We start from the raw sequence: 26,959 nt of genomic DNA on the forward strand, positions 1-26,959 counted from the left end.
GCACACCCCACACGCGCGCACACCCCACACACACCCCACACACACCCCACACACACCCCACACACCTCACCCCCCACCCCACACACACCCCACGCACACCCCACACCCACGCACACCCCACACCCACGCACACCCCACACCCACGCACACCCCACACCCACGCACACCCCACACCCACGCACACCCCACACCCACGCACACCCCACACCCACGCACACCCCACACCCACGCACACCCCACACCCACGCACACCCCACACCCACGCACACCCCACACCCACGCACACCCCACACCCACGCACACCCCACACCCACGCACACCCCACACCCCACGCACACCCCACACCCCACGCACACCCCACACACACCACACACACACCCCACGTACACACCCACGCACACCCCACACACACCCCACACCCTGCCACGCACGCTACGCGGCGTGGCAGGGTGAACGCCAAGGCGGGGGATGGGAATGACTGTGGTGGTCACGGAGGTGGGGAGGAGGAGGAGGGGGTCCGCTGATCTGCATCGGGCTTCAGTTGACAAGGAGCGTGAGTGGGGAGCGGTGGGGCGGAGAGGAGTGGCTGGGATGGTGGCTGTGTGGGTGGTGAGATCTGCCCCTGGGTGTGGGCGATGAGGTGTCCCCGTACAGTCGTCGCAGCATCATTGCTTTGGGAAGAAGAAGAAGTCGCCAGCTTCTCGGGAGACGGCGACAGTTCGTGCGGCGGCCTCCAGAGGGGTTCGGGTGATTGTTGCTTGCTCCGCCTTGAAGTTTTGCGAGAGAGAGCGGAGAGGCACAGGAGGAGGAGAGTGGGGGAGAGGGGCCAGAGAGGAGCGCACGCGTACTGTGTACAGCAGCTGGGCGAGAGACGACGTACTCTAGCAGTGACAACAACAACAAGAACAACAACAGCACGTGCACCCGGGCCAGTGAGCGCAGTCCATGAAGAAGATGTTCCTCTGCCTCCAGTGAACCAAGAGGTACCGCGCGGCGTCTCTGCTCCCCTCCCGCTGCCGCTGAGCTCCGCTCCCTGTCCCCGTGTCTCTCCCCCTCCTCCTCCTCCTCGTGAGAGCGCCTGCTGCCAGCTCCTCACGGCTGCCGTGCACACACACAGAGAGAGAGAGACGGAGATAGTGGAGGGGGTGTAGCGAGAGAAGCCACCACCACTCTCACTAACATCGCCTGCTTCTTACAGCCGATGGTAGTTGTCCCGCTCGCTCGGCGTCGTTGCGAGCCGGGACGGGGCGTGATCGTGATGAGAGGGTCCCTGTGTGCGCGCGTCTTTGTATGGCAGGCAGGAGGAGAGCTGTGTTAGGTGCATGGCAGTGTGAGTGTGCTCAGTAAGACTGCACGCGTATTGTGTTGAGAGGTGAAGCGCACGTGTGGGACGAATGTGTATGCATCGACGGTATGTGGCAATAGGTGGAGAGTCTATGGGATGATTGTGTATGTATGGGATCAAGTGTGCTTATAGAATGAATGTATGTGTGTGTGTACAGGATACAGTGTTTGTATGGTGTGAATGTGTATTTATTGGGCGAAGTGGTACAATACACTCGAATAAGGTATGAAGGTACGGTACAGTGTGTGTGTGTAAATCATAAGTGGCATACGGGATGAAATGTGTGTTTAATTGTAAATGTTGTGATACGAGCCACGTGTGTGTGTGAGTGCAGTTGTAGTGCAATACGCGCGTTTATCTTCGTTTAAAACGTTACGGTGGACAAGTTATGAACCATGCGAGTGCACGTGTGTGTGTGTGCGCGCTTTATTTTAGAAAGAATCTCTTGCAAACACTTGTGGAAGCGTGGCCATGGATATGCGCACCGAGTCTAGGATCAGTCGGTGTGTGTGTGTGGTATGTGTGTTTGAGTGTGCCTCGTTTTCCCCCCTCCCCATGCTCCCCGTCGACTTATATGGCCCTCTCCGTACGTGTGTTTACATTACCCGGTAGTCCTTGTTGCGATGTGCACGTTCATCGTGAATTGGTTTGAGATGTCAGCAGCGTCCGCCTGTGTTGGTTATTGAGAGTACAGAGTGTTCATGCTTTCAACGCAGCAGCAGGAGCAATAGCAGCAGCAACAGCAGCGCGCCACGCCGCCGCTGCTGCTGCACATGAGCTGCTGTGCGTGAGAGCTGCTGTACATGAGCTGCTGCACATGAACTGCTAACACATGAACTGCTGTGCGTGAACTGCTGTACATGAGCTGCTGTACATGAACTGCTGTGCATGAGCTGCTGCACATGAACTGCTGTACGTGAACTGCTGTGCGTGAGAGCTGCTGTACATGAACTGCTGTGCGTGAGCTGCTGCACGTGAACTGCTGTGCGTGAGCTGCTGTACGTGAGCTGCTGTACGTGAGCTGCTGTACGTGAACTGCTGTGCGTGAGCTGCTGTACGTGAACTGCTGTACGTGAGCTGCTGTACGTGAACTGCTGTACGTGAACTGCTGTACGTGAGCTGCTGTACGTGAACTGCTGTACGTGAGCTGCTGTACGTGAACTGCTGTACGTGAGCTGCTGTACGTGAGCTGCTGTACGTGAACTGCTGTACGTGAGCTGCTGTACGTGAGCTGCTGTACGTGAACAGCTGTACCTGAACTGCTGTACGTGAACTGCTACACTTGAACTGCTGTACATGAACTGCTGTACATGAACTGCTGTACGTGAGCTGCTGTACATGAGCTGCTGTGCATGAGCGTGCGCGCACGGCGAGGAATGTCTGCGCCCATTGAGCAAGCAGGTGCGGCGAGCCCATTAAGACTAAACGTAGCCACTCGAAGGGAGACCTCGATTATATTACAAAAATAAAACAACAACTGTTGTTGTTGTTATTCTAGTTGGTTATAGGCTGTCACTCTTACCAGGATTGCGGTGTTGTGATGGTCAAGATAACAGAAAAATCCGTAAAGGTGCACCCCACAAGTGCGTGCTCATGCCCCTGCTGGGAAAAAAATAGCCGCCAATGAAGGGAGCTCTAAATAAGCTAATCTCGAGCGTATTTGGCCTATTATTATAAGTTGTCGCGGCCAAGGTTAGACACATGTGCATGTTTAATTTGAAGGCCGTAGACGACACCCCACGTGGTAGATACAATACATTAACGAGAAGGACGCGGGTGACACAGAGCACCGCTTCCGCTGTGGCCATCTCCGTGTCACTGTCTGCTTGGAGCGAATTGGAGTGGATGGAGCCACCTGCGTTTGTCTGTGTTTGTAAACGTGTACACGACAATTGCTAGAACATAGGCGCTGTGTGTGTGTGTGAAGCCTGTCGGGCAAATGTTGAACATTTCAGTGTTGGCTCATGTGTGTTTGAATGGGGCCCTACCGCTGCCTCCCATGTATACCCGTGCATGACTTGGTGCTACCAAAGCATAGAACCTTTGTGAAGACTGGATTGAACCAAATATAGCGTGTGTGTTTCTCTTTGTATGCCTTTTAGCCTCGAATTTGTCTCTGTGAAATACGAAAATATGGGCGAAAGGAAACAAAACCCACATGGAAGCAGTGTCAAAATTAAAACAGGAAATAGCTACGCACCTGTTGTGTGTGTGTGTAAAATTAGAAGTGTTTGCTTAAATAGTTTTATGAGTATTCTCTACTCTGTGTATGATAATAATAATAACAGTTGATGAATTATAAATGTCAACTTTAACAGAGCTCAAATACAAAGTTCGATTGTATCTCGCGGCATACTATTTGAAAGAAGAGTGCAGGTTTCTGAAATCCCCCCTCTCCTCTATTCATCCAGCGGTATAAACTGGTTGGTCGCAGTTGATGGGCAGCTCGCGCGTGGTGGTCGGTCAACACGTGGCACCTGGGTCTGTCCCGTGACCTCATGCCAGTGGGTATTTGACACTTCACGTGGCCTTAAAGTGCACCTAGCCTGGCACACCGCCACTTAGTAGCGAATGGCCGTTGTTGGCGTTGTGGCTGTTCCCACTTCTTCCGAGATGTTTGGTCAGCATGGAGGAGTAGGCCAATTACTCTCCAGAGGGGCTCTGTAGAGCTCCCTCTAATGGAGTCCTGCCAACAGTTATGCGAGGAAGCTATTGCAGGGCTGTATCCGTTTTCAGTAATTTATCTTCACATTGTATTGAATGTGTTACTTTTTAATGGCAGAATATGAAATAAAGTACGCAGTGCTCTACATACTAACCCTTATCTTTATGTACATTACTATGTTATGTTTTGTGACATTTGCCGATATTTAACCTTTTTAGGGCCCCATTGTAATTCGCGTGGCACCTTGGTTGCGTCAACAGAAAATATTTCTACACATTTTAATACAATCCATGCCATGATATGTACATTTACATGGGGGGGGAAATGGATCTTATTCAATGATTGATGCAATATGGTTATACACCTGTCATAGACCATGACACACATGACACGCATGTCACTTGTAATGTGTAACTGCACGTGGTGGCCTCAGCGCCATTCTCCGCTTAAATTGTCTGACAGATCCGTTTTGTGTCTGTGAGTGTTAATGCCTCATGGTGGCTGTTAAACTTTTATAAAAGCATGCTCTTAATGTAGATGAGTATAAATACGTGTCTGGCGTTGCTGGGCCAGTGTGGCTATTCCTCAAGTTCGTCAGCCATCCTATGATCAATATTGACACTGTTTCTCGGCCCCTAATGCTTTTTGTGGTTTTCCTTCCCACCTCGCGTTTTCCTGTGATCACCGCTGGAGACTGGGTCTTATTTTGCCATTCTTGTTATTTTTAGGGGAGATGAATGATGTTCGTCTGCAATGGCTCACTCTCCCTTGACACTGAATTAATTTGGTATGTCTCCTGTGCACACACAGAATCTCAGTCGTGCATGAAAGCCCTGCTGCATGCTGTACTGCATTCTCACTTTTGCCAAAAAAATTGAGGGATTGAAATCACGTGTTGGCATGTGCAAACGACTATTCAAGCAAACAGGAAACTAAAATTGGACTTTCGCTTTTAAACACATTGCTTGGCTAGTGTTTGTGAGTAAAACTAAAGCTCACAAAGTGCTTGCTGATTTAAAAATCGGAGTGCTTGAAAGGCGTTATTCCATGCTCGTTTTGGTAAAGCAAACTGTTTTGATGTCATTACACTGCAAAAATACCCTCGATGTGCACGTCCTTAGTTACGTTTTTGTAAGCCGACGTTGGCCTTGTAAGAAGACAAACAAAACGTCAAGTGACTTACTCATCTACAACGCGAGCATGTCCTGCGATCGCTGCATGTTCGCTGCATGCAGTGGCGATGTGGCTGATGCGATTTAACAAACGAGGGCCTGTTGCGGCAAGACATTGAAAATCCTCAAGCATGCTCCACCTTAATATTACTCACGGCGTGCGGTGGATGAGTGCTTGGAGGCGGTGTTTTTGACCGCGTGTCCCGGGACTGCGTGCGTGCACGATCTTGCCTGGGAGTGCGAGACCCCCCTCTGGTATTGGCGCGCCCATCGCTCCATGCCGGGACCGGCGCGCGCCACTCCCCAACGGCGCCCTCCTCGCCCCCGCGGAGGGCGGCCGAGCCACGCTAAAGGCCTTCCCGTGACCTCCACTTCTCCCAAAACGTTGATGAAGCAAATGCGCCGTACGATAGTTTCTGTTGGGCCGAGTGGACCAACCATGCAGTCGGGTTCGTTTAGTCACAGAGACAACCCAATTTACAGGAATAAATACTACACCTTGCACGTCGGTGGAAATTCCAATGAGCCATGCCTTATTAAGTTCCACCACAACCTACTATCCCCAACATCCATAAAGAATGCCAATATGCCAGTTGCTTTCCTCCCCACCTAGACCATTCCATGTGTGTGTTATATATGCCCTCGCGGCCAAATAAACATATCTTGAATAGTTTATATGTGCGGAAATGAAGTATTACCACATAAGCAATGTTCCACAAGCTGAAGGAATAATTCATAGGTTTTACGTTAGCTGACCCAAAAAAGGTGATACTTTTACTCTTATGATTAACTGCATTTGAATTATAATGTTTGTAAAATAAAACTTTTCACTATTATCGTATATCTAAATGAACAAAGGAATTACCAATTATATATCACACTTTCCCAAAGAATACTGCATACAAATATGAAGGGCTGAGTAAAACCAAAACTGATTTGTCAACGCGAGGCACGCACGGAGAAATGTAACAAAAATGTCGGTGATGGAAAAAAAACACTTCTTTAAAATTCTAACTTAACCGGTTATAATTATTTTTTTAAACATATAGCATACTTCAGGCAGTAAAACTTATGGCCATTTCTGATGTATACAGTATTGTATCACCATCATCGTGAGACATGATCTATTCATTGCTGGATGAAGGCATCTCCAAGTCATCGCCATCAATCCAGAGTCCCGTGATGCCGCATTATTCCATCAGGCACCTTTCCTCCACCTCGTCGTCCCATCTGCCCTGCTGACTTGCCTCTCGAGCCTGTTCCCTCCTTCGGCTGCCATTCCATCATCAGTCTTCATCATGAGCTATCAACCCTTCTCCCGATACGTCCTGCCTAAGCCCACTACCCTTAACAGTTCGTATGATGCAGAGGCAGATCCCGGGAGATAAAAAAAAATGTAATACCCATTTTATAAAGCTTGAAATTTTGGGACTGCTTCCCCCCCTGGAAAGTTTGTAGATTGGCCTCTGGTATGATGCCTCTTATTTGCATTCGTACAGCACTCTGATTTGTCTGTTTCTCTCTTTTTCTTTCAAGGTATTTCCGAGCCTGCACGAGAGTTTGCACATTTTCCATTTTGTTTATAAATGTTTCAGTTCCATGTGTCATCGTAGGTGACGTGGATTCTTGTGTTGCGCCCGAAACGTGATTTATTTAATTTTAGGCTCATTAAAACTTTAGGCACATTTTGTATGTTGTTGCTTCTCGGCCATATATATTTAACAGGGGTGGGTGGTAGCACCTCCAGTGACTTACACATGCGATGTATTTATTGCTAACTTGAGAATCAATATTAATAGGTAAATCCATGCATCATTACTATTATGTATGCTTGGTCAATTCATTATATATTTCAGTTATGATGAAGGCAAAAGTCATTTTGTTTTTACTGAATTATGTTTAAAAAATGTATTTCCTGACACAGGTGTGTGCAGTGTGGTGTCCTGTTAAATCAAACCATAGAAGTTGCATATTTCTGATCTTATGCTGTAATCCTCTACATATTCAGTCTCTTGGAATTGCATAGAACTAGAAAAGGGGTTTACAGCAATGGTTACAGAGACTTCCATTAATTTCTGTCTTTAATTACAATTAACTAACATCGGTTGCATGGCATTATCTTCATATATTGCCATTATTGTATGGACCGCATTTGCCAGGCGAACTGGTGCACATTGTTTCACGGCTATCAGCCGAGCTTGGATCGTTTTAATGAATTAACGGAATAAAAAAAATGCTTTATTCATCGGTGACAAAGTTCGACTCGATAATTTGTATTAATGATCCGGTGCCAAGTGTTAACTTTGATCTGCATTTAGGCTGCACTTAACCTGTGCAAAGTCGAGCAAGGCATTGCAGAGAAGGTATCGATGCAGTGTGCATGCTCACTGGTTGACCACAGAATGTGTGTGAATGGCTGTTATTCCTCCACAAATTGCCATACATTTCTCGTTAAGGTAGCCAGATGTTAAGTACCTCGCCTGGTATACAGGAGGTCGTGGTTGGTTCCTGACCCCGATGCCTGCTGTATATTTAGAGTTTGCGTGTCCCTCTCCCTGTGGTCGCATGGATTTTTCTCCGGGTCCTCTGGTTTTTCCCTCCACATTTAGAATCAACGTCAGGCGTTTCGAGTATTTGGCTGCAATGCATTTCCACACGATAAGCCACTTTGTCGTGCTATCACATGTGGCCAGGTCGCTTCTGAAAAAGAGCTCAATAGCTCAGTTGGCCTTACCTGATCAAATACAAAAAATAGTTTTTATGTATGAGATGGCACCTTTGGGAGGGTGATGCTTAGCAGTCATATTTTTTGGACTAATGATTACAAAACACTTCTAAATAATGTACTGTTATTAGAAATCTCTGCTTTGTCAATGTTTTATATTCATGCAATGTTTATACATGTATAGACTTTGTTTATATTTAACTTTTTAATAATAATGTAATGTACACCTCTTTATCAATAAACGTCTGGGTGAAGACCTTTTGGTCATGGGCTTTTTTGACCGCAACTTCACCACGCTGCTCACTGTGGGTTGGTGTTGGGAAGGGTGCCTGGAAATGGTTTGGCAGTCACATACCACCGATGACTGTTGTGGCCAGGAATTGAACCGAGGCGGTTGGGTTCACGATGCAAATCACCAACCATTGTGCCACCGCTCCACCCCTTGTATATACAGTATGTTAGTGTTACGAAATAGTTGGTGTGCATGCCACAGGGTTTATATATACGCATTATGTGTCTGCAAAGAAAAACGTCAGTGCCCACGTGTGAAAATGAGCGTTGATTTGCGCTGTGTGGAAATTCCACGTTACTTTTGTGAATACCAGTCATTCCATCTTACAAACAACGGTTGACTTCCTACCACATACAGTCGTGATATTCAGGTGCGACCCATATTATTGTCCTGAGTAGGATGAATGGCTCTGGTCAGTCTTGGACGAGATTTCAACTTTCTCTTCTGGAGTGGTGGCACAGTGGTTATCACACTTCTGTGAACCCAGTGACCTACCTCAGTTTGATTCCCAGCAATGACCAACATCATTGGCCAGTGATATCTGAACCAGTCCTGGCCTCGCCCTCCCACCCTCCAGCGACCCACACTGGCCATTGTGGTGAAGTATGGTCGAGCAATACCCATGACTGAGAGAGTGTTGGGGAGCCTTCATCCAGCAGTGGATTGAGAAAGGGCTGTACATTTTGTTGAAAGAGAGGCAGTTAAACGTATAAGGGTAGCTTGTGCATGTAAATCTCTCACATGGAATACAATGAAATGGAAATCTGGAGATCTATTTACCTTTTATTCTTAAGATTTAGGAAGCCATCTGACCACATCAACCTCTGAATTCCAGTTCTTGAGCTTTTACGCAAGCTCAGTCTGCCTAAACACCCTTGGCTAAAGTGTTCACACAAAGGAAACAATGACCATCGTTTATGCGGTATATTCCTTTTCTTGCAGGATGAAAACGTGACATTTTTTTTTATAACTGTCAAAAATATAATTTATTTATTAAAACATTCCCAAAGTTTCGATTGGATGACACAGCTGATGCGTACAATGTCACTAATCATGCAAACTAGACAATTATGCAAAGATGCCCGTGTGTTCCTCTGGCAAATGCACTCTAACCTGGAACGGTGGAAGAGTGGTTCTCACACTGAACCCAGTGTCCTCGGTTCCATTCCCGGCCATGCTGAAAATCGGTGGCGAGTGATCTCTGAAGCAGTCCTGGCTCCTCCCTTGCCCTTCCACCAACCTGCACTCACCTGCGTGGTGACCAACCCACCTCCACAACTGACACGGTGTGAGGGGTGGATTAACAAACGTCTGTAAATTATTGGTCATGATTATATTATTATCCTAGATAGGGAGCCTGCAGCTGCGTACCAACCGAGAGGTGAACCTTGCCCATAGTTGTGCGTACGCATCTCCCCAGTAACCGCCTGCTATTCACTACGACGTCTCGACGTTTCGCTCCACGTGCTGGGCGCTGAAACGTCGGACGTCATGATGGAAAACAAGCGGTGGGACCCAACGGAAGGCATCCCGGAGCTACGCGTTACCGCTGTGAACATCCTGCGCTGTGTGCACACATCTCGCTACCGCAGCGCACACACGGCGGTGGAGTACTCTAACTCGGCGTTTTGACGTTCGCTCAAGGCGTGTCAGTGGAATGTCCACTTCATCTCACGAGTCAGAGCACAGGGGTGTATAAAGGTGAAGGCCGCTACAATCACTGGATTGAACTTTAGAACGTTAAGTAAAGAGAAAGCGAAACGTCAGCCAAACCATCAAGACGGTCACCGCATCGCGCGCTTTCAGATGTGCTTCTGCGGCCGTCTGGAATGTTCTTCCTTCCGCTATTAGACAGGCGCTGGAGCTATGCACTTTTAAATCTACATTGAAAACTGTTTTTGTGTTTAGTTTGTTGTCCTCCCCCCGCACCTCCGATTAGCACGGTTGGCTACGTACGGTGCGAAAGAAGGTCAACATACAGACACATGCATACGTGAAGGCTGCGATTCGTTTGTCGCACGCCGCTCCATGTTGGCTTCCACTGTGGTGGCGTGGACACGTTTCGCGTACCGTGAGGCACGTGACGTTCACTTGAAGCAAGCCAAAAATCCAGTGTGAAACTCCCCCAGCCTTGCGGCATCACCACTCGGCTTGGGCAGAGCCCTCCTTGGTGGCCCTCCGCATTAGGAACGGAGTGGTGTGTGTCAGCGGTTGTGTGTCCAATGCTAAGGTGTCCTCCTGCTACATGACGACGCCTCTGATTCCCACACTGGGTGCTGGCGCCGTGCGCGTGGCGAGTGGGACGGGAGCCTCCCCGGGGCACGGCCACGGGCAAACGGAGCTCGAAGTCCCTTCGAAAGCGTTAAATTAATCATCGCAGTGTCGTGCGCCAACACGCGCACATCTAAGTGTATCCTTCGTTCTTCATGAAAGCGATGCTTCAGCAGGAAAAGCCTTTGAACACATAATTGCATAGATTTGCTGTGGGCTCAAGCTGGTTAGTTAATTTTTCGTAATTAATTGTACTCTGCTTAATGCGTTATTAAAGTATTTAACAGATGTTGGTCACCGAGGAAAAAAGAAATCACATTTGAAGCTCCGTTTCCGTTGTCAAGTCGCCATGAGGGACAGTACATGTACAAGTGTGTCATAAAAGTTGCACTTTTTTTTTCAAGCAAGGTACACCCTCCGTCAGATCGCGTACAAACGAAGTGCTTGCAAGTCTGGGCATGACTGCATAAGCTTGTAAGGATTATACCGACTCGTGTGCTCAAACATTCAGCAGCCCCACCACTATCCCTCACAAGATAAACTGGTTCGCAACCGCTCAATAGAGCTGATGTATCCCAATAATTATATTCTATATTTATGAAGCTCTGAGCGAGACAATTTCCCTGCGTATTATTGAGACCATCATGGCACAGTTACTGCATTGCAGGATTGTTTTTGTTTGAGGGAGAGGGAGTCTGTCCAAATGACTTGTGTGATCAGAATGCACGCGCACTCCACGTGCTGTTGGATAGCCCCATTCACGATGTCTTGCGAGCGAGTGAGTGGCTTCTAGTCGTGGCCGGACGTTCACAGTTCCAGTGGCACGTACGTAAAAGTTGCCCGTAAAATCAGGTTGCACAATTACACACGGCAAGTCAATGTAGCGGACACGCGGTTTTATGTTCAAATACAGTTTGTTGTAGGGAAGTTGCGTGTCACATGACTCACCTTGATAGTGAATTGTGTTTCTGCCTGTACTTACACGTGTCAGGACGTACACGTGAAAGTGGTTCATATGAAAAGGAATAAATCATATAACGTGCGTGTGTGTCATGTACTTCTGAGCTCTATGCTCCAGTAGTGGGTGAAAAATACTGCACTAAGCCAACTCCTGAATTCAGGTATAATAAGCCTTATGAAAAGAAATGCATAACACCTGTCAATCATGCTTTCAAGTGGCAGGTCACATGAGCATGATCACACGATCGAGTGTGCATAATAGAGCTCGCGTGATTAATCGTTATTTCATTGAATCAGATTTAGAGGGGGGAAATCTGATTGGATGGGAGAAATATAGAATCATTATCTCCTTTTTATGAGATCATTTTTTTTAAATGAACGCTGATGGTTTTACCTCCCTATTGTGTCATAATGGTTCATAAGAGTGCCCAAATTGAATCATCAGGCTATAGATAGTCTAGTGATTGATATGTACTTCATATTAAGTGTTTTATATATATATAAAGCAGTAGGCATGGATGTATTTATCCTCTCCACAATAAAATAAATTTCCAGGGGTTGAGCTCATGATTCAGTTAAAGAATAAGTAATGTTTTCGTCTCTTTTGTATTATCTGGTTTGACACTGTCCATTTGTTTATAACACCGTGCAGAGTTCTGCAGGTCTCTCATTTGTATTTCTCATCCGATGACGTGTTTATTGCCGTAAAACGTGCATCCGTCATACATCAATTCTTACACAGCAGTATATCATGAGCATACACATTGTTTTTTTAAAATCCATAATCGATGCTTTGTTATATTGCTATAAATGAATGTGCACGTTGTATGGCGTGCTGTTTTAGTACACGCATCAAGCGATGCAGTGTTTGTTAATTATTTTCCAAAATATTTTGTTTCCATCGAGCAAGTCCCCACATTGTCAAACCATTGTGATGTGACAAAAGACAAAGTATTGTCACAGATATTGATATTGTTGTCACATTTCCGAAAGTAATGTGATACGTGCGGTGTGTGATCGTAGCCCGTGCCAGTTACAGTGCATTGTGTTCACGCGTGCCACGTGGGGGTGGGGGGTCAAACATTTGTGACGATGTGTGACGAGGGGGGGGGTGCTTTGAGAAATGTGACGTCACATCAAAATGCGCAACTTTTAATAAATATAGACAACACGTTAATTAAATAGACTTTTCAATAAATGTTTTCTCCTACAACATCAGAGTGCAGCGCCACATTAAATACGCACTACAACGACAACAGTTTAAAGCGATTTGAAGCATGTTTTATTTTCAAAATGGAAATTTGGTTTGGGGGGGGGGGGCAGAGCTTTGTGACGTCATATTTGAGGGGGGGGGGTCAAAAATCTCCAAAATCGCGTGACGTCAGTTATGGACGGCCCCTTATCTGTTATGTTGCTGGCGTTGACATAAAGCAGCTAATCAAGATGTCCAAAATTTCCAAAACGTCCCTGTAATTGGAAACGGTAATGTAGCCCAAGTTAATGCCATCGAGTTAGCTGTGGTTTATTACACTAAGGCAGGCTCACGTTTAGTATGCCAGTGTTTAAATGTAATCATTGTAATGTTCCACTGCCCAAGACCGTCTGGAAAGTGGTCTGTACACACACCTCTGCCCAAGGCGATATCTATTTTCTTACACTAAGAGGTGTATATATAGAACTTCGCAAACCACCTGTTTAAGCTTGTGTTGGAATATAAAATACATGTTCGTTTAAGTAACACATTGTGCATTGTGGTGTATTATTTAATGTATTTCAATGCGTATAATAGTGTTTTGCACACTTAGGGATTCATTGTGGGATTGACTGAACACTGGAGCACAGTATGAATGTGAATTGCACTCCACTGCAGGTGGAAGGGTGTCTGTGAGAGGGGCTTCTTCAGGGGATTGTGGCCAACTCTTGCACGCTAGTCAGGGCCCCACGGTAGCTAGGAGATGTTCACTACCTCGCCTGTTATACATGAGGTCGTGGGTTCGACCCCGTCCCCATCGCCTGTCTATTTGGAGTTTGCATGTCTCTCTCTTTCCCCGTGGTCACGTGGGTTTTTCTCCGGGTTCTCCATTTTTTTATAGACCTGGCTTGTGCATGTGGTTCGTTGGCCTCTACATTTTCCAAAACAGTCATCGGTTTCCATTGATCTGTGCAAACAATGTATATATGTGCAATACGATGTGAATGGCTCTACTTCAAATCAGTTGAATAGCTGATTTGTTGCATCATGTGACTCTTGAGATATGGCAGCAGCTTGGGGAGGCCTTCATGCAGCAGCAGATAGATCCTGGTTGAGAATTAAGTATTCATTCAGTGCAGGACTTCAATGTTTTGACCCACCAGGGCCTGATTCCTGAGCATCATGCTCACCAGCTCAGCGTCCATTCCAGCTCTCCAGTGGCTAAGGGTGGCACAACCTCGGAGCCGCACCACTGATTGCCACAATGATGAGCCCATCGCCAGGCTGAGATCCTAATGAACTCTGCCAGTCAGGTTCTGATTACCCAGCTGCCAGAGCAGGCTGCTGCCTATGGAGTTCACAGGGTGATGGGTGATAGGTGATGGCAGAAGCAAAGCCATGGGAAGGAGCCCAAAGCCGTATCCTGGCTGAGCGCCCAGGATAACCTTAACGCAGGCTGATGGCACGATGCATTTGGTACAGTAGTGGTGTACACTAAATACAGGACTATGGACTCTCCAACAGCCCATGGTAATAATCGGCTCGTGATTGTTTGAGCGGATATGCCAATGGGTGGCTGATGCTGTGGCAAACAACCTGCATCATCATCATCGGAAGGTTATACAGTAGGTTCATTTCTCCATGAAGGTCAACTTGACCTACCATCCCTGTATGGTTGATAAAATACATACCACTTTGCCAGAAGTAAACAGTGGTTATCCTGTGGATATTCTGGCTCCCGTCCATAGAATGTGGAATTCCAGCACTGGATTAGGGCCTCTAATGGAGATGGGCACTGCCCAATGCTCATTTCAGTAAAAAGCGATACACATTTTGTCTGCACTAATGGGTATACATTTGTTTTCAAACATGTATTTTCCCCACTGGAGTGTCATTAAAATCATTGCATGGCTGATGGAGTTTTAGTATGCCCTGTTGGGAAATGTTGGCTGATGTTAACTTAACAACTCTGGCTGGAGTGCAAATGGAGAGAGAACTTCTTCCTCTTGGTTATCCCGCTTCTCAGGACTGGCATCCCAAGTGGCAAAAGGCAGCCCTTTTGCCAAGTATTGAGCGTCGAATAGTATTGTGTGAATTTTTTTTCCTGTGGCTGCTAATACATTGCAGATATTTAATTGCTGTGAATTTTTGTTTTGTTGTCTGTACTTAATATCTTTTTTGATTTTGCTATTAATTATCGGGACTGTTCCCAACTCAGCTAGTCTATTTGTATGCATGACCAGTTATCAGTTATACCAGGAGATTGAGAGTCATGTGGTCATGCTTAGCCCTGCTATGTTTTGATGCAAGAATATGAGCAACATGGTGGCTTAAAGATTGTGTATGGTGTAAAATGTTAATGACATGACTTTTGTGTGCCCTTACCATATATGAGAGATCATCTTCGACAATTATTTAAATTCGTCCTTTAAGAATCTCATGGGATTCTTACCCACGTATTTGCAGTCGCAATATTATACGACTGTCGAGATGCCGCGGTTACTGGATTTAAGATAATGGTTCAGTCCCAGCCATTACCTCATTCCTGCCAGACTGGAAATAATCGGAAGTTTGGTTTCATTCTTACAGTCGATGTTAGCAAAATGACTCACCAACTCAAATAAAAGGGCATTGACTGGGATCGTCTCAAAACAATATCATTCGATCGGAGCACAGCTCCACTACAGGCGGGGCCCATATCACCTCACAAGATTAGGCACGATTTTCATAGGAGAAGCACTTTTCATCTTTAATGTGAGCAGGTTTGGGGGGGGCACACCCCCCACACTCTGATGGCTGTGGGTGTTCTACTATCAAAGGGTTGCTGGTCGTTACCCGGTAGATTGCAGAGAGGATCAGCGAAGTTCGCCCGTGACTTTTTCTCAGATAACAGTTCTGTTGTACAACTGTATGATCATGATATGTATACACAACTGTATGATCATGATATGTATACACAACTGTATGATCATGATATGTATACACAACTGTATGATCATGATATATATACACACAACTGTATGATCATGATATATACACAACTGTATGATCATGATATATATACACAACTGTATGATCATGATATGTATACACAGCTGTATGATCATGATATGTATACACAACTGTATGATCATGATATGTATAGACAACTGTATGATCATGATATGTATACACAACTACCGGCCACCAACTCTGTACTGAGCCTCCTGTTTGTGCGCTCATGCCCAAACAAATTCGAATCAGAATCTTTATTTAGACCGGAGGAATCCGATGAGCTACGAAGCTCTTTTTCACAGACGTTCAGTCGGGGCAGGTCGGCAGGTTTTCAAGGCTCCGCCATCAGCATAATCCTACATTCACGTCGCCTTGTTTGGAGCGAGGGAAAACGTCTTCACCTTCGCCGCCTTTCGCCCTGTGTCGTTTGTAATCGGGGTCGCCGGATTGACCTCCCGTTGTCCCCGCGCCCCTCCCCGTCTGCGGCGTTCAGCCCGAGACCAAAACGCTCCTCGTAGCAACATCCTTGGCCTTGTCTCTCCCTCTCACCTTCACTCGGCCCTCCTTGGAGCCAGGAAAAAAAAAACGCAGACTCAAAAATACCATGATTTCAGTCCAAAAGGTCGCGGGTGTCGCTGAGCCATATCTAAATATTGTGGCAGTGTCCGGTTACTCCCGGAGCCTGCAGTGGCTGCCCAAACCAGTCTTGACTTTCCATATTGTTATCATGCCGTGTTATATTGCAGAATGTGCTTGAATGATGTGTATGTAACATCACGTCGTCAACATGATTCGTATAGGTTCTTGCATTGATGTGAACTGTACAGTATATGGCTTAGTGGACTGGACTTTAAAAGGTATTCAGGGGTGCATATTAAAAGCAAGATATTGGTTCTTTATTATTATTTTTATGCAAGTGAACTCTCTTCATTTGAAATTACAAGCGATGTTCAATTCATTCTGACCAAAAATAATGATTTTTTTCTAGGAAATTAGCGATGCAAATATGGTCATGATTGGAGCCCTGTCTATCCGATTATTTAACGAGCGTAATTAATGACTCGACTCAACTAATGCCTGCCGCAGGATGAGAGTTCATGGGCCGGACTTGATAACGCCGTTGGCATTGTGCGAGCTGCATCTCACTGGGCTCGCTTTTAGGGGTTTTTTCTGCCTTTTTGTGAAGGAGCCTGAGTCATCGCCCCAAAGAAATTGCTAATTACAACGTTTGGTTGACGAATCGACTCCATGTCCCCAGCTCCTGTCGTGACGGTGGTGGTCACAATGAACGAGCGTGTGCTTTTTTGTCACAAAGCGTTAGAGAGATTCCACTGTTATGGTATTAGGGTAGCATGTTAACAGCTGTAAAATGACAGGCCTTACACCAAGTGTGTTCTAATTTAATCGTACCAGGCATTGAAAGCATAATGCAGTTTCCTCGCTTCCGTCACCGCTTTTTGTGCGTCCAGCAGAATCCCTTTGCAATTAATGTGAAGGCACTTTTCACGTTAACCGTGGCTTTCCCACACTCCGCCTCTCTGACACCTGCATGTGCCGTGAAGAATGGCTATTTGCCTGAAACGTCGCCCAATGTGTATACTTGTTTTTATTATTATGGCTGCGTTTTTAACACGTGACTTTTTCAGTTTTCCCCAGACTTGGCAACACATTTTTTAAGATGAGTCCTTTAATGGTGACTTTGTGTGGTTCAAGCCAGGTGCATTGTGTCGTGCTCCTATCGGTTAATTGTGTGGACACGCTGATAACGTGATTTGTGATACAGCGATATCATAAAATAATGGCTCAGCAGATAAGCCAGCAAGAGCTTCTGATGTTAATTCCCATCTCAAGGATCGGGTCTCGCTGCAGTATATCAGTGGGCTGTCACCTGGTCACGTATCAAGGGTGACAATCGTGGTGCGTCTACTGTAGGCTTCCAGCAACTCGATTTCTGGAGGATTCAGTTGCATACATTTTTTTGTTTATGTTGGGTACAGGTGCTAAGATGGTTCAACACATATTCCTTCAACATTACGTTTGCGAGAGCATTCTGTACTGTAAAGTTAACAGCTGAAATTATTCTTGTTTTCACATCCTCGGATTCGTCTGAATCCCAGCTGCGCTGTCACCCCGCGTCAGTCGCCAGAGGTTGTAGCTCGCACGAGCTGCTTATCATCATTGCTGGAGAGGCATCAATGGAGGCCATGGGGTTTAATTATGAGCTCCATTCCATGAAGCAAACTAGGAGCCGAAGCTCACGTTCCCATAAGGAAAGCCATGCATAATGTATGCATGGATATGAACTGCTGTATATTCAGTACTGTCTTTTATTTAGACTTATGTATGCCGTTATCAATCACTAATTTAACTTAGTTTGACGTGGCTGACAAGGAGACACTGGGAAAACCTGGGCCAGACAATTTTTTTGACAAACCATTTGGGGATTTAAATTCCATTCTGAGTAATGTAATGAAACTGGCTACGTAAAGTTAATTGGAGTGTAGGTCCTTGTATTAAACTTTGGCATATGTTTCCAAGCAGGCTGAGTAATTAAGTGCCGGAGTATTTAGATCATGTACGTGTTTAGGTAGTTGATTATGGCTCAGCAATCCTGTGCACGACTGTAGCAAGCATCTGTGCAGTCACTGGGAACATATGGTGCAGCCGTTTAACCCAACTGTGCCCATGCCGTGTGCGGAATACAGGGACGTGTTGAAGAAACTTGTGAATGAATATACTTCGTTCATTTCGCTCCCCTCTGTTTTCCGTGCCCGTTTGTGTCCACAGCATTAGTGTCCGCAGGTCGCTGGGCAGCGCGCCGCACGCCACTAACGGCACCCCACAGCTTCATCATCGTGCCCCGCGCGTCCCGTCAAAGCGTTGCAATTTGCAGTTTCCCGCTCCCTCCTCTCTCTCTCTGGAACACGCGCTCGGCGATTCGAAGCGAGGGTTTGGCACCGTTAGCCGCGTGCGCAAGTGCGACCGTTCTCGAGCCGGGCTTTTATTACTTTTGGTCGAGGCGAGAGAACAAGAAACAAAAAACCCAGAACGTTATTTGGAGCTGTTGCAGGTGGAGTCTTTTCGAAAGGAGCCGTATAAATTGCGCACCAATTCTTAAGGTGCTTGAGAGTAAACCTTGCGCTGTGGCGTGAAGGTTAGTGTCTGCCTGTGGCTCTTTGGGTCTTGGTGCCCAGGCAGACGTGGCCCACACAAACCGACGCTCACTCGACTGCTCGTCAATCTGCCTCCTCATTGAAACTCCCTTCATCTTCATAATAAAGGTTTTTGGGTTAGATCACGTTATTTATAAATGTGTCGTAACCCTCCACCACCCGACACGGCCAAACAGTACAAAACGTGTCACGTTGACAATACAAATAAGAAATAATAATGAAATAAAATTACATAATAGCATTCGACGTTTCGATTGCAACGCAAGCAATCATCATCAGGTATAGAAGAGCTAAATTTAAGAGAGAGGAAACACAGAGAAATGGAGAAGCATATCAAATTGAACAAGATTTAGTAAAATTTGGAAACAATATAATGCGGCACAATTTGATGTGCTTTTCCATCTCTCTGTGCTTCCTCTCTCTGTTAAATTTAGCTCTTCTATACCTGATGATGATTGCTTGCGTTGCAATCGAAACGTCGTATGCTATTATGTAATTTTATTTCATTATTATTACTTATTTCTACGTGACTTTACCGAAAAAACCAAGAGTAATTCCTGCAGTCACGAAAGCACCAAATCAAGTTAAAATACAAATAGTTCACTACTACAGCCCACCGGTGTGTTGAAAAGTGCATTTACAATTTTGAGTACGACGTTTCGCTGATAATTACATCCAGCATCATCGGGCAATTTGCCAGAATGACACACATTTATAAATAACGCGATCTAACCCAAAAACCTTTATTATGAATAATATTGGTCGCGAAAGCCTCCCTTCATCTGTCACCAATTTAACAGCGCTTGCTTGCATGGGAATAAATTCGTAGTTTACCCATAACTTGAATGCAGGGGCAGTGTATTACGTTTGGAGAGTAACACAGCTGCTTAATCTTACACTTATATGAGTTGAGTCGAGTCAAAGCCCAGGGCCTCCCTGCTCACCCGATTTGACGGGTTGGCACTCTTCTCAGTTGGTGGCCCTGAGCTAGCGGTGGAAATTCCACATTCCCATGGTCGGGGCTTTGCTCAGTATAGAGTGATCCATATAGTAATCTCCTATACTGTAAATAAAACATGATTTATTTCACACGTGGAACGTGTAAATACGAGAAGCTGGTTATTTCCCTCGTGTGTCTAAGTCGGTTGCCTGCCTCTGTGATGGTTACATGATACTGCACCCGCATTCTATTTAAAACAGGTTTTCCTTCCGTACGTCGCTCTGTTGTGTGTAAATAGTGTTGTTCACAATTGCATATGAATCGACCATTTATCACGAGAAACACAAACATTCTTGCGCTATTTTTGGTTCCTCTTCAGCCCGCCGTGCACCTGCTGCTTTGATGCATAGCCAAACAGTGCTCTCTATTTGATGTGTGAGAAGGACGTGGAAAATGAAATGCCAACATCATTGTACATTGTTTTAAGTCCTCCTTGGCTGCTGAACATGTTAACTTTGTTTGTTCCTATAAACTATGGGTGATATCAAACCGGTGAGGTCTTTACTTGCGAGTAACGTAAGCTGTGTGCATTTGATGATCTGGATCCCGTGTGTAATGTTGACTTGCATTGTGGTGCCTCTGCCAACTGACGTACTTCACCTGCAAGTCGATCTGCAAGATATACAATATCTATCTCCTTCTCGGTTTCAAGCTGTTCTAATGCCACGCAATAATAATAATAATAATTAAATACTGCTTCCAATAATACAAAATAATAATGTTCTTAACCGCAGAAGTCTCAATTGAGTCTCTGGATGCTTTCTGGATGGTCCTGCTGAGAAAGTTTGGCAAATTCCACGTTGAAAATTTCACACGTGAGATGGAAACTGGGGTGCATGGTGAAAGTCCATGCAAATGAGGGGCTAAAAGAGGTGGATCACAGTATGCTAACCATTGCACCTTGAGGCAGCCTCCACGAGGGGACAACACCTAAATACAGAGAGGGTAGCAGCCTGTGAGCTCTGCTGCTGTTTTATGTTCACATTCTGTGATCCATAAACCCTTGCTCTGGATTACATGCATGGGGCCATACCTTGTATTATTATTATCATCATCATCATTACGCTGCTCGTTTACGCAGGATGTGTTTCCTGGCATAACACATTGCTTTACATATCTCCTGCAGATGGACTTCCACTGCCACAAGAATGTGGAATTTCCACCACTTGTTTAGAGTGAAGAGATGAGCAGAGTTGCACTTCCGAGCATTTCCACGACTTCTGAAACCCGAGCCGGCTCTGAAAGCCTGACGGTCTTAGCGCAGGTTCCCAGGGCACCATTATTGGGCCAATCTGGCACCAAGTGGGCTCTGTAAGTGGGCCATGTGGCTCCCTCTCTAAAGTGAGGCGAATGCCTTCACGTGAGCCATGCCCAGAGCCACTTGTGACATCACAGGGCCGCTGTGGGTATGAGACAAATGCTCAATGGCAGCCCTCGCTTAGTTGAACTTCCCGGCTGTGTTTAAAAAAATAAATTCGTGGATAATTGCGACAATAATAGACGTACATTTCCATAGTCTGATCTCACCTGAGCCAGTGGTAATAGTTGTTTTAAAGGTAAAACAATTATGATTGCTTCCCTCTGTGAGCAGAGGGTAGAACGTGGGAGGTGACAGAGGACACAGGAGGTGGGGCTGAGCCCGCGGAGCCGCACGGCTCCTGGAGAGAGAAACGAGATTCCCGGCTGTGCCGCTACAGCCCAGGGCCATTCCTGGGGCACTGAGCCAGCTTGCCAGGGGTCATGGAAACGTAGCTTTTGACTTGACCACGAGCCCACATGCAGAGAAAGCAACTTACATACCCAATATGTTAACGTGCAGAAGTCCGTTGTAATCAGTGGAGTGGTTGGAATACAACACAGGCCTACCACGATGAATGATGTCAGCCTCGTGAGTCCGCCTGGAGCTGCTGTTATGGCTCCTGTTGCCAGGGATCTATGAAGATGGTACTCAGGTAGTTGACCCTCGCTGACCCTCATGATCCATAAACCATGCATGAGGCACGCATATCCAGCTCTGAAAGTCATCCTCATCATCATGATGGCTACGTACGGTGCGAAATAAGTTTAACATACATCATCACGAAGGCCTTCCCAAGACACCGCCATCTCTCGCAATCCAAGGATGTAACAATCCACCTAGCACCTGCCCACAAGCTCGTTTAATCGCTCCATCCACTTATTGGACGTCCTCCCGGATGCTTTCCATTCCTCCGCTGTCACTCCGTCAATATTCGTGATCGCCGGCCATCCCGCTCCTGGCTACGTATCCTTCCCAAGCCGGCTCGCTTTCCTTCATGCGGTGGTGTGAATGATGTTATTAGCCTGCATGCCTTCTCTCATCTACGTATTTGTGTCTCTCCATTTAATTCCAAACATTTATCTCTCCATCCTTCTTTGGAAAACCATTGGCTAATTTCATCATTGTCACATACTGAATACCTTTTGAAATGAAAATATTTGTAATGGCAATGGCTGCTAATGAACAATCCATGGATTTCTGGCCAACGTAATTTTCTTTGCACACCCAATACCGTGATGTTGCTACAGACACATTTTAAACGATACTGTGCAACGTCGACATGCACATTTTCAAGGATGTGCATCGCTGTTCCACAAACTGCAGGAATTCGTTGTGAATTAAAGGGATAGGCTTAATTAATGGCTTTTTAATGCAGCTTGTAATGTTAATTTGTATAAGTCAATAACACCGGACTTCATGCAATGAGTTACATTTCAAGATTGCACAATTTGTCACGAAACTACCGTTCTCTCCAGCTACAGCAATGTGAAAGGCCGCTGCGATGCCCGAGGAGATGCGAGGCCCGTGCAGCGACGTTCAAACACCCCAAGGAGCACCGCTCTCTAAAGTCACACAATCTGTGTGGCTGTTCGGTGTGGCCGGCCTCTCTCCGTCTCTCCGTCTCTCCGTGAGGACGCGTGGCCGTCTGCTCGTTTTGTGCGGCACCAGCTGTGCATGGCCTTTATACATAAATGGAAAAATTACCCGACATGCTCACATTAGCACGGCATGTGCTTACGGGTGGAGAAGAGCCGCTATTCAGACATCTGTCACGAGAAACGCATATACAGTACCCGTTTTGCGCTAACAGTGTATATGGGTAAATGTCATAATGTTACGCTCATTGATTGCGTGGATAACACATTGTATGGGCCCAGGAGAAGGTTATTACATGTCGACAAAATGCACTTAAAATCGCATCTATGGGATGACAAAATGTCAATTGATCATCTGTTCAGGGTGCCATCAAAAAGTGAGCAGAGGTCTTTGAAAATGTGTCCCGGTAAAAAATAATCCGGTCGCCGCTGTAACGTCACAAATAAACATTGAGCTGCTTAACCCTTGTCCGGTCTAAAGTACAGTGACACTATAGGTTAATGAATAACAAAAATGTTTGGCTGAGAGCAGAGATGAAGGGCATGTCGTCGCGCGATACGGTAACCGCAAAAAAAACCGGATGAAAAATATTGCACCAAAGAAATTCACATTTGTTTTCAGGTGTCCCGTAAGCATGTGTCACCGGTTTAATTAAAGCAGTTCCACATTTCTAATGAGCTAAGGACACGGCACCCATACAGCATGGAAAATTAATGGACACGTAAGTTTGCGTGGTTTTACGGGCTTATTTTTTTAATGCTCTGGATGTGAGAATTATTGCTGGCTCAAGCATTATCGAGCGAGTCTCGCAAAAACGCACTGTTATGTTAGCTGGCAGTGGTGTCTAGTAACAGTGGCGAGACTCTTCACAGGTCATTAAAACGCTTCCAGGCAGCGTGATGAGGTAATGCCTTTGCAAAATGGGGCCCGTGCAAACGCCCTCTCCAGGGCTGACAGATTTAACGTCGCTGCTTTTGAAGTCGCTGTGATTGTCCGCTTAGCGTCCAGCACTAAGCGGGTGTGAAAGGAGGGGGATGGGATTTAACGAATGTGGCTTCAGTGTGCATGACTGGTGCTGCTGGGTCTCATTCATTGCCCGCTCAATGAATGTCCACCGCATTCACTGACGGAGGGGCTAAATGCGGTTGTTTTAGAGTGGAAGTTTGATCGTTGTTGCCCCTGCTGTGTCATGGTCGAAACAAAATGTAAAAGGAAAAATGAATTCTAGATTTAAAGCTTTCGTGACTGCAAGGATCCATACTCTTTGGTTCTATTCGGTAAAGTCACTTACGTGACTTTAGGAAAAATGTACTTGTGCGGCCATGATTTGTCAATCCACTCCTGAACGAGGGGCCTCCCCACGCCGTGCTGGTTACGTGGGGTCATGTGACCGTACTTCACGTTGGTTAGTGCGAGTTGGTAAATGCGGGCACCGTAGAGCTTAGAAGTACAGTACAACAATGGATTTTTTTGCGTACTGGCCTCTGGTGCCTAGAAAGGATCCCCGCAGCAGCCAATGATTAATGTGTCATGAATTGTGGTCACCCATCCAAGCACTCACATCCAGGCTCAAGCCTTCTGGAATCTGCTGAGATCCAGGTCCCTTCCGTGTGAATCGAGCATTGGCAACAATCCTAAAATAGGTCATAGCAATTGTTGTGCGTGTACGTGGGACGATGGGCATTGCTGTGCGAGTATTTTGTGTAATTCAGGATTAAACATATGTTGTTATAATTAAAAAGCATGCCATCATGCTTGTGATCCTGAGCCATTTGTGGATATTACACATTTCTCTGGCAGGAACCAACCTATGCATATGACTTCGTACAATGTGGTACTAAATTTATTGGTTCCAGAGGGGTGATGACCTCAGTTTAGTTCCCGTGGCGGATTTCAACTCGTAACTTTCCGACTGTGAGACCGGCACTCTTGTCACAGTTGTGCCTGGCTGGTCACACATTATTGAGCAAAATCTTCTCATAAGCATCAGCGTAATATATCTATATTGACACTTGCGTATTTCAACTCGCATATAATGAAGAGCATTCATGATGCCAGAGTGTTTTAAAAACGCTTAACGAAAATATATGATGGCTTGCTGTTGAAATCCGATCGATGGTATTTTATATAAAAAAGGTGTATTAATATTGGCTCAATTTCCATATTTAGGAATTTGTATTTTTTTAAATGGTTAAATAATGGGGCACAGTTTTGCATTAAAATAGGTGTCCTAGCAAGATAACAGTTACGTATTGGTGACATAATTCAAACATTTGATGTTATATTCTTGGTTCTTTCGGTAAAGCCACGTAGAAGGGAAACAATAAAATAATAAAAATATAAAACAATAAAACAATGTTTTATATATTTAAAAAAAAATTGTTTCCCTTCCACGTGACTTTACAGAAAGAACCAAGAATATGAATCCCTGCAGTCACGAAAGTTTTAAATCAACATTTTATGTTGGTGAAATTTGGAAAATGTAAATCCCTAAGGTAGTGCTTAAGTCTCCCTTGATCTATGGAGCAGAGCTTTGTGCAGGAAAAGGAATATTAAACAGCAAATGTAGAAGTGGAATATGAATGATGAGGATGATAAGTGAACCAGTAGGAAACTGCATTCGGGAAGGATAAATAATGAAGCCATTAAGATAGTTAAAACATAAGGTTAAAGGAAGCAACTAAATTATTGATACGCTCACTGCGACATGTGTTTGGGATGTCATTACTATGACCATCATCTAACATCATCACAACCATAATCATTATTCATCATCAGTGGTGTTAGGGATCGTCATCATAAATCATCGGGTAATCCAAATGCATTAATTTGTCCTCCTCGGGACAACAGCGGATCTTAGTGACGATGAGATTCTCTGCCAAGGTCAGTCCGAGCCATAATGGTTTTTGTTAAATCTTTCTGCTTTGCGATACCTCCATCTGTACTGTCGCCTAACCCAGGCCTGAATGATTTTCTAGCTAAAGTGACACTGGGTATCCTCCCATATGAAATACTAAGATATAGGTCCATCATCCAACTCATTGTTGGAAGCGTAATCCCACAATTTTAATAGAATCAGTCTATAAAACAGTTTTGTTGAGGCATCTGATTTATATTCTTCCTTATTACCACATTTACATTTTCCTGCACAATTTGTAACCGTCTGCCCAACTAATTAATGTAATGCCTTTATCTGTGTTGGCACACCGATTTCTTGTTATTTCCAGACATTTCCAATCCTATGCAAACCAGCACATGTATTAAGTATAAGTTATTGCTTTGTCTCTTCTACTGCTTGAATCCTGGCTGTTGTAAGTGTTAGGATGTGGCAACATCTTCCAATATGTGGCCAGGATAAAGCTCTGCTGGGAGAGCAGAAAGCCTGCCATTTGTCAAGATTTTGATTTCGTATACAGGCCAGGGTCAACTCAACCCATAATCCTTCTGGAAACGTTGACAGAACGTTCACTGCTTGGTGTTTGGTTTATCACTGCTCTGTGGGAAGACAACAGTAGCTATTCTATTGAGAGAGTGGTCCCCACCATAGAAATGTGGAGTTTACACCAATGGCTTAGGGTCGACTGTTGGAAATTATTAGAACTGGTCAATGTTAATTTAACCTTAGAGATAGTGCCTTTTTTTATTTGTAATGTCCACATCATTGAAATTAATTGCATAACTTACGTTACACTTAGAGCTTTGAGAATCACCATGCTGTGTGTTAAACTGCAAGACAGTTGTCTGCTGCTTTCAAGTCGGATATTTCTGTGTTTTCTATTTGTTAACCCAATTGTGTCCCCAAGGAATTGGCCATTGCAATCTTCCACGTCAGGCGTACCATCAACTCTGAATGGAGTTGAAGGTGTGTTTATCATTATCATAGGGTGCGTGTCTGCACGCCTTGCTTCATACACTCATTGTAATTAAACCTATTACATGGGTGTTCTGCCTCGGGTGCGTGCAGTGGTACATTGGTCTGGAAACTCAACTTTTGTAACCTGTTCAGAAAGCTTTTTCTTGCAGCCTGTTGGCTAATGTTACTAAGAAGAGGGCCATGCACGTCCTTGGTTTATCCCCCCCCTTTCCCCCAGCAAGGTGTGATGTAAAAACGCGTTCACACATTGAGGCATAATCTTCACGTTGCTCAAATGCAAGAAAGGTATGTTAGCTGGGTGACTGGCCTCTAATAGAGTGTGACAGGGTACTGAGCCAGCACCTCCGAGATGTTGGATTGAGGCCTTGGGGCAGACAGGCAGAAAACGAGCAACGTAGCT

General features: G+C 45.4%; 1 protein-coding gene across 5 annotated transcripts in view; it reads left to right on the plus strand.

Annotated features, from left to right (window-relative positions):
• The first annotated feature begins 541 nt into the window (after positions 1-541).
• Positions 542-26,959, plus strand: part of LOC116943524 (protocadherin Fat 1-like) — a 262,019-nt gene continuing 235,601 nt past the window's right edge. For 4 of the 5 annotated variants that reach the window (XM_032956428.2, XM_032956432.2, XM_032956430.2 and 1 more), the window contains exon 1: positions 543-983. The gene's annotated coding sequence lies outside the window, so the exon portion shown is untranslated. Of the gene's footprint in view, positions 984-26,959 lie in introns of all 5 variants that reach the window. The other variant, XM_032956433.2, reaches the window with a different exon arrangement.

The sequence above is a fragment of the Petromyzon marinus genome, chromosome 18 (assembly GCF_048934315.1).
Source record: "Petromyzon marinus isolate PM22_M1 ecotype Great Lakes invasive population chromosome 18, UKy_Petmar_22M1.pri1.0, whole genome shotgun sequence".
NCBI classification, from domain to species: domain Eukaryota; kingdom Metazoa; phylum Chordata; class Hyperoartia; order Petromyzontiformes; family Petromyzontidae; genus Petromyzon; species Petromyzon marinus.